The 11,826-nt window shown below is 34.1% G+C and overlaps 1 non-coding gene across 1 annotated transcript; it reads left to right on the top strand.

Annotated features, from left to right (window-relative positions):
• Positions 1-204: 204 nt before the first annotated feature.
• On the top strand, positions 205-310 carry LOC141635802 (small nucleolar RNA R71). Its single transcript, XR_012540461.1, has one exon. It is a non-coding gene; the product is annotated as a small nucleolar RNA R71 (small nucleolar RNA).
• The last annotated feature ends 11,516 nt before the right edge of the window (positions 311-11,826 follow it).

The raw sequence follows: 11,826 nt of genomic DNA, 5'->3' as shown, positions 1-11,826 counted from the left end.
TGCTTATCGACTGCATGAACTGTTCTAATACCATCCCTCGGGTTTCCATACTCAGCACAATGGGTCACCATCTCTTTAATAAGGGCCCATCCCTTATCATCGACAGTGTTCTTTTGGAATCTTCCATTGGATGATGCATCAAGTATGGCTCTGTGATCATCATATAGCCCATTGTAGAACTGATTGGACAAAAACCACGGATCAAAACCATGGTGAGGAAGAGACCTAACCAACCTCTTGAAACGGCACCACGCTTCATAGAAAGTTTCATTAGGTGCCTGCTTGAAACTAGTGATTTTTGCCCTCAGCTGATTAGTGCGCTGCGGAAGGAAATATCTCTTATAAAAAGTAAGAGCAAGGGTCTCCCAGTCTGTGACCCCTATGGCCGTGCGGTCCAAATCAGTCAGCCACTCCCTGGCTGAGTCAGTCAAAGAAAAAGGAAACATCACCTACTTAATCTTGTCTTGAGTTACCCCCTTTGTTGCGGGGATAGTAGAATAGTAGTCCGTAAAGACCTCCATATGCTTCCTCGGGTCTTCACCTGCCACACCTCTAAAGAGATTTCTCTCCACCAGATTGATATAGGACGGACGGATGCCAAAAGTATTCCCATCCTCAGTCTGGAGATTGAAGCCTTTAGGAATAGATGATGCTTTTGGCTTCGAATGACTTGCAATATTCGGCATCTTTACTGGTTAGTTTACAGAACTGAAAGTGTCTTCTTCAAAAGATGGATTTTCTGTAAATAGGAAATGCTGAAGTTCGGGTTCGAAAGTGAAAGATCATAGATCCATATTAGACTCTCTAATAAAAATTAAATTATCACATAATTTATCATTTTGATGATCTATGTAACATGCATGCAAATATAAAAGCATAAAAATGAAAGTTTAAGGAAAAACAATTTCCTTACATTGATTTTATGGTAAAATGGGCACAAAGTAGATCACCTTACTAGTTTGTTCTTGAGCTTATAACAAATGGATGATCCTCCTAACAAATCTTCAAAGAGAAGATCTCCTTCAAGATGCACCCAAAAACATAACCCAAAAATCTAACAAGTATTTAACTAGAAACTTGTTAAAATTATACCCTTGATAATATTTTAATATTACTAACTCTCTTAGTAAATATTAATTTTTGTATACTAACAATCTTAGTAAGAGAATGCTCTATTATTTTTAGATAGAAAACATACACGTGCAAAGATGTTCAAGTGTTGTTGTGTATAAAAATGAGCAAACATCTTGAGTGTATATGGCGAAAACCGGTGGGAGGGTAGGTGAGGTGGATTGTTCAATTTGTATTATATTTTTAATCTTACATCACATGCAAAATCTATATAAGATAACTTATGGTAATATATAAAGTAAGGTGAAATGATTATGTTCCTAATCATCCACTACTCTATTTTACACGGTCTATTTGTCCATTTACGGGTCCAAGTTGGTTCTTATATTTGTCGCACAAATACGTGTAATCTTATTTTAAACATCGTTTCATGTTTAAATACTTCCATAATTAATTCGTCCAAATCACTCCGTAAATATACGTGTACCACTACACATATTATTTACGTACTAATATTAATCACATTAATCAATTAGTACAATTTAGTGAATTAACAATTAATTAACTAAAACCCGTCTCCCAAAATTTATTATTCAATTATCACATAATTAAATAATAACTGCCGTGCCTCGAGTTCGCAACTCGAAATATCTCTAAAAATAATCGACTAACCTTTTAGTCTACAAATCAAGGGACTAAATAAATTGTATCTCATACAATTAATTAGTTGTCTATTGGGGTTCGTTCCTTTAGGTGTGACCGAAAGGGGTCAGTTGATCACCGCCATCTCACGACAATAACGTCAAACTCTAGTCAGCCAACCGTTATCGATTTACGTTAATCAACTGACGAGGATCAAATAATTAAATATCTGATGATATTTCATTAATGATATTTATTATGTTAACGCACTATTGTGGAGGGCATTAACTCCAATAATCTCCCACTTGTCCGACACAAGGTGTGCGCTACCAATTCTCTTGTCCGTTATAATCTCCCACTCAATGCAAGGTGTCTTTTAGGTCGCACTTGCACAGGAACATATCGGGAGTGGTTTTCTCGATCGGGAGTGTAACTACCTGACCGGAAAAATCTATCACATATTACTTCCGAGCGTGGCTACGCATTTGTAGTCATTAACTCTTTGAGTGGCCTTGAGATATAGTTACCCAACGTGGGTGGAAAATTCCTGTATGCTCTATCTATCCTTTGCATAATACAGATCACCATGACCTAGTAAATGCCCTTTTGGCCTTCTTTCACGGCACGACCTAGGACAAAAACCAAAGTCACTCGAAAACTGCACTTGCTCAGATAATAGTCTCCAGTTAAAAGAATCGACTCATTAGAACATCTTAGAGATCCACGCCACGACCAGGCATCTATAATTGAACTTAGGGACTCTCTAAATGGTCACTGTCCGGCAAAGTGTCACACACTCTGCCTATGTAATCGACTAGTCATCACGTATGACCTTATGGTGTTGAACAACCATCAATCGACTTACAATCTAGTCACTCCGAGACGTCACCTCATTAAGTGACTAGGGACAGAATACAATGTTCATCTTGTTCACTTGAATAGTGTTCAACATTGTCTCCACAACTTATTTAGATAAACAAGGTATTCAATGTTTTCAGTCAAACTGAATAATTGAGTTCTTAAAGAAATTCTAACAATGAATGCGATCATCACTTATGTAAATATCAATACTCTATCCAATATTTACATAACGATCTTTTGCAATTAAGGTATACTCCTCAATCCTCATTGAGATGACATAACCATCATGTCTACCTTATGCCTATGGCTTTGGTTAGAGGATAAGCAACAGTTGCATCACTCTAATTTCCATTGCTATTTTCCTTTGTTCTATGGAATCTTTTCATCACATAGAGCATATCTAAGTACACGTCTAAACAAGTTTTTAGACTCTGGTTCTAAAGCCAGTCAAACACTCCCACTGTTTTCACTGTCTCTTGGGATACGATATTCGGCTAATAGAACTACTCTAGTCCCATTAAATTCCGGTTATCTACTATATCTCTTACAACATCGGATGTTGTAATGTACTTAGCTTTCATTCATGATTTGTACGTATAACACTTACACATACACATCCTTCATATGACATCTTTTATGTATGACTCCTCATACATGTTAGCTTTATACATGTATAACTTCTTATACATATTATTCTTTATGCACATAGCAGTCTTACATGCTAATCATTCCTTAACGAGGCCCATAACATCTTATAAGCTTAGGAATGTTTCCGTGTAATCCTTTTACACAAAATTCATAAATTCCTCCAAAATACAAGAGTAAATCCTCAGTGCTTCTCAAGTACTCAAGGATGCTCTTGATAATCATCTAGTGACACTCACTAGGAAATGATTGGTAATGACTTTTCATATTCTTAACATGATAAGTCCCGACGAGAGAAGCTTTTAGCATATTTAATAGATCTTGCAGCTGAAGCACAAGAGATCATTTTTATTGTTCAACAACTTGAACGAGTCAAGAATCTTATCACATAAGTCTCTTGACTATAATGCTAATATCCATGGAGATTTATCTCATTAGATCCGGATATTTATGATGCGCCATGCTACTCTCAAATATTCACCCGAGAATATTTCAAGTCACTAATATGTCAAACACATATTTAGACTAAGAAACTCACTTTAGCTCCCACTAAACTCCATGTATCATCATGTTATCTCGACACTCGAGTAATACCATTTTGATAGACTACATGATTGAACTCAAAGTTCCAACTCTTTGACGTATATAGATCACAAAAGGGATCTTCCAAGCATGCTAGGCTTCTTAGCATTGACAACATCAACAAAACTCCCTTCATAAGATACATTCAAGGGTAAAGTTTCGTTATCCTTTTGCCTAAACTCATCCTCATGAGAGGCTATATTGCTAAGACCATACGAATTGATAAAGGCATTTGGGTTGTCACAAACTCTCTATAACAAGCCCAAAATTTTAAACATCTTATGTAACCTTTATGACAAGATCAAGGTAACCAACCAAAGTATTCACCTTAAATCAAGTCTTGAAAACATCTCGTGTTTCCTTCCTTATGACATCGTGTGTAAGGAGATCAATTCGAATTTCATGGTGACACGCCATCACATAGAGTTCATACAATAGAAAAGCCTTTGATGAGGGTTTAAGATTAGTCACTTTTGAAAAGTAACGCAATATTATCGCAAAATTATCTCCTTATAACCACTGAGCCACAATAAAGAGCGTCTTCTTGCATTGTCCTTACCACTAAGCCTCAATAAAGAATGTCTTCTTGCATTGTACTCAGTTTGTGGGTCTTGGACTTCCGTAAGTTCGAAATTTCTCCCACTCTGTCTTCCATAAAATGAAAATCTTTCTGGAAAGACAGTATTATGAGCCACAAACTCTTTGTTCTCGTTTTGGAGGAGTAAAAACCAAGTGGTTCAATTTTGGATAACCCTCACAAATACACAAATTGGTTCTGAACATAAACATTTATGATCCCAACTGTATAAAAAGACAAGTTAGGGACTCTCCCTATCCATATCTTATATGGAGTCATTTAGGCTATTATAGTCGGGTTTTAAACTTTTAGTGAGAAAATAATTTACAAAAATTGCGAAAAACATCAAACTATATCTCATAAAGTTCGGTTTATATACTTGACTATACCATACTCTATGGTGTCCCAAGGATAAGGTATTATATGAACTGGTTCACAATCTTCTTAGTGATTATCAAGGTCATTACTTGATATTACCCATTTGATCTTCAAAGTCATTACTTTGAAATTTCCGATCAGCATCTTAATCTTGACGTGCTTTTGGTTTACTACTTCATTTTGAAAATATTCCACGTTTCAAAAAACACTTTTATGTCTTATTAAATAGATACGAGGTTTTCATATCTACTTAACAGTACGGTAAAAGTAACCAACTATGTATATTACCAACTATCGGCCTTACACATCAGTATGTATATGGTCAATCACCTCACTATTGTGTTTCTTTTCTACAAAAGAAAACATAATACATGCAGACATACCATAAGACTCACAATCAAATAGTTGTTCAATGTGCTTTTTGTTTACTCGTTTGAAACGAATTTACTTGAGGTTTGATCAATTGGGTTCACCAGATTAGAGACGTTAAAATCTACTAGATAGTATAATATTTAGTTTTCGTGAAGAATGTAAAATTCCTCTAACTTGAGTGGTCTAAACCAACCACCAAGTTATCATAGGAGTAGGTACAACCTTTTGATTTAAATCATATTAGTGATGCCTTCTATGTATAAACATAGATGATTACATTCTTTTAAAACCAAATTTAGGTACATTTGTCCCCATCGAAATCATTGCTACTCTAGCACCATTTCGATACAAAAATGTCCTATGCTAGACGTCTTACGTTTTATCAATTCATGTAAACTTCTTTACAAATAAATGATCCATACTTGATATCTCATACCAAGATAGCGGAACTAGCCTATCCTTTGAGTAGACGTCTCTTTCAACATTGTCCTATCGCATACATCTAGGGTTACTTCCTGTTAACTCCCACTCACTTTCACATTCCTTTTTGATTCAAAAATCAAAGATGAATCTTATAAAGACCTCTCTTCATGTCATTCGTGATATTTTATAGACTTAGTAAGAGTGAATTACTATAAAGTGACTGCAACATGTGGCAAATCTCAATTTCTTGCGAAATTGGACTACCTAACCATTCAATTGTTATCATATACTTAAACTCTTTAGCGCATAAACAAACAATTTGACCTTTCTCGAATTGAGCTATTTGACTGTATCATATTGGAGTGTTCTTTGTGTTTTTGAAAACTCATTTCGCAAACTTTTGAATTACTCTAGAGTAATTAAAACTAATATGTCATCTTCATGAGGGAGGTGTCACTTCCGAAATCAAGACTCTCTTGATAAAATGTGACTCCCTTTTAAACTCGTAATAAGAGTTTGCAACATGAAAACCCCTTTTTAAATATGTATGGATGTTAAGTTGTATAATAATCGCTATAATTGTTGTAAGCTTATGTAGGTGAATTAGTAAATCATGTTACCAATCATTCCTATCGAATTCCTTCAAAGAAACCGCTTCCTATGAAAGAACGAAACGAGTATAATAATAAATAGAGGATGAAAGGTGGATGAAGTGCGCGATGTCATAGTAAATACGTTAAAGAACAAAAATCGGAAAAATTAACATTCAATGTTTTTTAAAAATACTTGTGAAAACATGTTCAACAAGTTTTAACATTTATATAATGATCTCCCACTAAATTATATAAATGATTCCAAGACCCAAATATTAAACAAAAATGAGCATGGTTGGGCAAAACATCCCATAATTGTGTAAATTCGGTAAGTCACGTTGACTAATTCTACCTCTAGAACTCTTGGTCGACGAATTTCCTTAAATCCATCTACTAGCCCCGGAACACAAGACCGCCTTATATCCCGTTGCGTCCAACCAATTTTGGCGTGTGATAACCGCTTACCACCCTACTTACTCAAGGTAAAAAGAGAACACCCCGCTTGGGCGAGCGTGGCTTTAATGAACAAGAGATTCATAGGTGTTACTAATTGGTAAGGTTAATCTCAATTTTAGTTATGTGAGAGATCTTGTCAATTTAGTCATAAATTCCCTATAAGTGAACTAAGTCGGTGAATGTAAATGACGTGAATTGACAATCGCGAAGATAAAATGCATGTGAATGGCGATTTTGGCATTCGCGAAAATAAAACAAGCAAACAAGTAAGCATATGAATAAATCCTATATGGCCGGCCACCTAGTTAATATATATATATATATATAAAAAAAAAAAAAAAAAAAAAAAACTAGTCTATTACATTTCGGAAACCAACTCCTTGGTCCCCTGCCTTTTCATTCCAAAAGTGGCTTCTTCTTGTTGGATTTGGAACATCTTCCAATAATAGACTCCGTGTCGATGTAATCCGTCTTTTGGAAACGCCGGTAAGAATAACTATTACAATTGAATTACATAGCTATTCCTATTATACATTAAAAAATAAAATAAATAAAACTATTAATTAATTACAAACCGACAATACAAGATCGTATTTAGTTACAAACAAATCGATATTCCCATTCATTTCGGGTAATAACGATTAAAATTAAACTAGGCCACACTAGGTACAACAAGACAAATACTTTAAATAAATGACAATCATTCATTAAACTTAAATAAATATGCTGTAAAATGCTGTAAAATGATGCCAAAATCGCCCTATCCATCAATCGTTGGTATCCATCTCGGTGTTTGTGGATTTAATCGATTTTTTAACATGTAAAAATCAATAATCAACTCTTAAATCTCATTTAAGTCCAAACTAATTGTCCAAACTGTTTTGAATCTCAAAATTAGTTCTCACTAATTTTATGATGAATAATTAGTTTGATTTGGTGATATTTTGCTAATTTAATCGGTAAAATCATAATTTTTTAAGTAAAAATCCAAAATAATTGAAAAATTACCCAAAAATTGAAACAAAAATTTTGAGTATTCTGGAACACTCGAAGAACACCAAAATGTCAGAAAAAATTCCCCAAAAATCCGGATAAAATTTATGAAGAAAAAGATCGATATTTATCGGTTTTTAACCACTAAAACCAATAAACATAAAAAAAGGTGAAAATACATTTTAAAATTCCCTTTTAAAATTTAAATAATATTTTTAAATGTAAATAAATTTATCAAGGGTAGAATCAATTGTTTCGAAATTATGATTAAATTATTTCACTTTTATCGACTTTTATCTCATAAAATCAATAAACATGCAAAAAATTCGAACCAACCTTCAACCTTTTTCATACAATCATTAGAAAACATGCATGAAATACCATAAAAAGTCCATGGACCGAATCAACTTTTAACTATTTTTAGTCAATTTTTAACTAAAATACAGCATTTTGACTCGGTTTTCTACCAAAAATCATTAAAAATAGCAAAATAACTTCATAAATCACCAAACTTAACCACAAACCTTTTAAGATCAGTAGGTATACATGCCCCAAAAATTTCGTGCTAAAACCTTTTCTAACACATTTTTTGATTTTTTATAAATTATCTCATAATTCATCAATATTCTTAAAATCAACATGCAAATTACAAGCCTAAGCTCTGATACCACTTGAAAGATCATAAATCCATATTAGACTCTCTAATAAAAATTAAATTATCTCATAATTTATCATTTTGATGATCTATGTAACATGCATGCAAATATAAAAGCATAAAAATGAAAGTTTAAGGAAAAACAATTTCCTTACATTGATTTTATGGTAAAATGGGCACAAACTAGATCACCTTACTAGTTTGTTCTTGAGCTTATAACAAATGGATGATCCTCCTAACAAATCTTCAAAGAGAAGATCTCCTTCAAGATGCACCCAAGAACTTAACCCAAAAATCTAACAAGTATTTAACTAGAAACTTGTTAAAATTATATCCTTGATAATATTTTAATATTACTAACTCTCTTAGTAAATATTAATTTTTGTATACTAACAATCTTAGTAAGAGAATGCTCTATTATTTTTAGAGAGAAAAGATACACATTCAAAGATGTTCAAGTGTTGTTGTGTATAAAAATGAGCAAACATCTTGAGTGTATATGGGGAAAACCGGTGGGAGGGTAGGTGAGGTGGATTGTTCAATTTGCCTTATATTTTTAATCTTACATCACATGCAAAATCTATATAAAATAACTTATGGTAGTATATAAAGTAAGGTGAAATGATTATGTTCCTAATCATCCACTACTCTATTTTACACGGTCTACTTGTCCATTTACGGGTCCATGTTGGTTCTTATATTTGTCGCACAAATACGTGTAAATATATTTTAAACATCGTTTCATGTTTAAATACTTCCATAATTAATTCGTCCAAATCACTCCGTAAATATACGTGTACCACTACACATATTATTACGTACTAATATTAATCACATTAATCAATTAGTACAATTTTAGTGAATTAACAAATAATTAACTAAAACTCGTCTCCCAAAATTTATTATTCAATCATCACATAATTAAATAATAACTGCCGTGCCTCGAGTTCGCAACTCGAAATCTCTCTAAAAATAATCGACTAACCTTTTAGTCTACAAATCAAGGGGCTAAATAAATTTTATCTCATACAATTAATTAGTTGTCTATTGGGGTTCTTTCCTTTAGGTGTAACCGAAAGGGGTCAGTTGATCACCGCCGTCTCACGACAATAACGTCAAACTCTAGTCAGCCAACCGTTATCGATTTACGTTAATCAACTGACGAGGATCAAATAATTAAATATCTGATGATATTCCATTAATGAGATTTATTATGTTAACGCACTATTGTGGAGGGCATTAACTCCAACAGAAAGTACTCAAGGCTTCCTTTTATGATTCTCTTTGCAGACGGAGTCTATGCCTGAACAGTCTCTCTGGTTCAGAATCAGCTGAACTAACGCCAACCTATGTGACCTAGGCATACACAATACTGAAAGAAAATGAATAAGAACTACTTCAAGGAATAAAAAATTCCCTGAGACGGATAAAATAAACGAAACAAAGACAGATAGGGGAATTGCCTTCCCGGCAACGGCGCCAAAATTTGACAGGGCTATCGTATACCTTTCAAAAATAACTAACTAAACTAACTATATAGATAGGGAAGTCAGGTCGATCTCCTCAGGGAGGCAAGATATCTGTAAGAGTCCGTATTTTTGGTCACAGATGGGGGGTTTGTAATTGGTTTCCTAACTAAAAGATTTAAAGGAAGAGAAGCAAGGAGAGAGGAATAAAGACAGAAAATGAGAATAAACTATCAATAGAGAGGGGACATGTCAGGATTTCGGTTCACTACGGTAGTCCAGTGACTCAACTTTAAACAACTTAGATAAATTACTGCGAGACGGATATGGAAAGGTCCTTCTAGTCCACTTTCTATCCTAAATTACCACTAACTTAACTTTCGTCCTCGTCAGGCTAGTCTACTGTTCACAGCAGGCCTATTTAGTCCAATCTTTCGATCCAAGATTAAATTTAACCAGATTAAAAGAGTGACTCAGAAGCGTGCACTCAACTAAGTCGGTAAATACAGTTATATTGCAATGGGGAAAGAGCCTCACAATTAATTCATCTAACTTATTTACTATATCATCATATTTCTACCGTAGATCCCCTAATCCTAACATGAAACAGATTAGCTACTCATGCTATTAATATTGTCAAAACTAATAACAATGAAATAACTAACATTAAACATGATGAAATAATAATGAAATGCATAAACAAAGATTAGGGCAGAAAATTAAAGGAACAAGATGAGTAATTAAGATGAATAAATGAAAGATTAAGATTAAAAGAGAGTAAGAGATTACAATCGCAAGAATCCGGCGTAAAGAACGACTAATTCCGAGCTAAATAACCTCGAAAGCAAAGTTACAGTGAAAGGAAAAAAAAAAGCGTTCAAGCGTAATGTCAAAATGATAGGTAAAAACAGAATGCCAATGACCTTGTTATTATGCGCTTAAATTGAAAAATTACTAAGTCCATAAGCTAAAACACGTTCACGGGCTAATTAAAGCCCATGACAGCCAAAACCACTCGATCGAGTAGTCTGAAACAACTCGATCGAGTACTTCTCCAAAATATCTACTCGATCGACCAAAATTGTTACTCGATGGAGTAACTCCTAATTCCAGCTCTATCGATCGAGTAAGACAAAGCACTCGATCGACCAACTCAGCCATAGAAACCACGCGATCGACCAATAAAACAGCTCGATCGAGTGTTCTTCCTCCAAAACGGCTCAAACTCGTGACCGACTGCTCCGTAGACCATTCCTTCACGCATCCCAATGCAAGATCTCACTCTGAACAATCCCGTCTCCTCAAAATGCATGCAAAAAGGGACGAAAATGGTACGATTCTATTACTTCCACGTTCATTCCTACAAAACAGACAAAACGAACCAAAGTAGCCAATTCGGGGCAAAATGCAATATAAACAGTACGAAAGTGCATAGAAATACGTGCTAAAATAGGCTAGAAAGACTATACAAAATGCACGTATCACCGAGCAAGAAGAAAGTTTTTTGGTTGGACTCTTCGCATAGAGAACTAAGCGAGACATTTAAGGGCTTGATAATAAAGTAAGTTTATAATACTGATTTATTTATAATAACATTAAGTTTCAATTTTTATTTATAGCAAAAAGCTCATTTTTGCCCCAAAAATATGAGTTTCTGCCTCCTTTTTTTTTTATAAAAAAAGAGCCTTTGAGAAGAAAAGAGCTAACGAGGATCAACCCACGAAAGATTCTGATGATGGCCCTACTTTTATTACGATAACAGGGGTACGTGCTCAAATACAATACCTTAAGTGCAAAAATCTGTCTTTAATAATAATACGTGCGCAAATACAATACCTAAAGTGCAAGATTCTGAAGTGGGCCTTCTCTCGTCTCTTCGTTTTTTATGTAATAATAGGTCCCTCTCCAGCCGGATAGCATACATGTGGATACTACGTTTGTCGGTTCATGTTGGAGATTATTATGCGAAGATATATCCTTATTCCAGAAAAGGTTAGTAATTTAATAATGTGTTTATTACTTTTTTAAAATTATAGCTGATGTTCTCTTGCTTGCTGCTATACCATGATGTTGCTATGTTGATTGATGTATGTTGTTACAATAATGTCTTGT

This window comes from Silene latifolia, chromosome Y (genome assembly GCF_048544455.1).
Source record: "Silene latifolia isolate original U9 population chromosome Y, ASM4854445v1, whole genome shotgun sequence".
In the NCBI taxonomy this organism is placed as follows: domain Eukaryota; kingdom Viridiplantae; phylum Streptophyta; class Magnoliopsida; order Caryophyllales; family Caryophyllaceae; genus Silene; species Silene latifolia.
The sequence above is the reverse complement of the archived record's forward strand: the minus strand, read 5'-3'. Positions and strand labels throughout refer to the sequence as shown.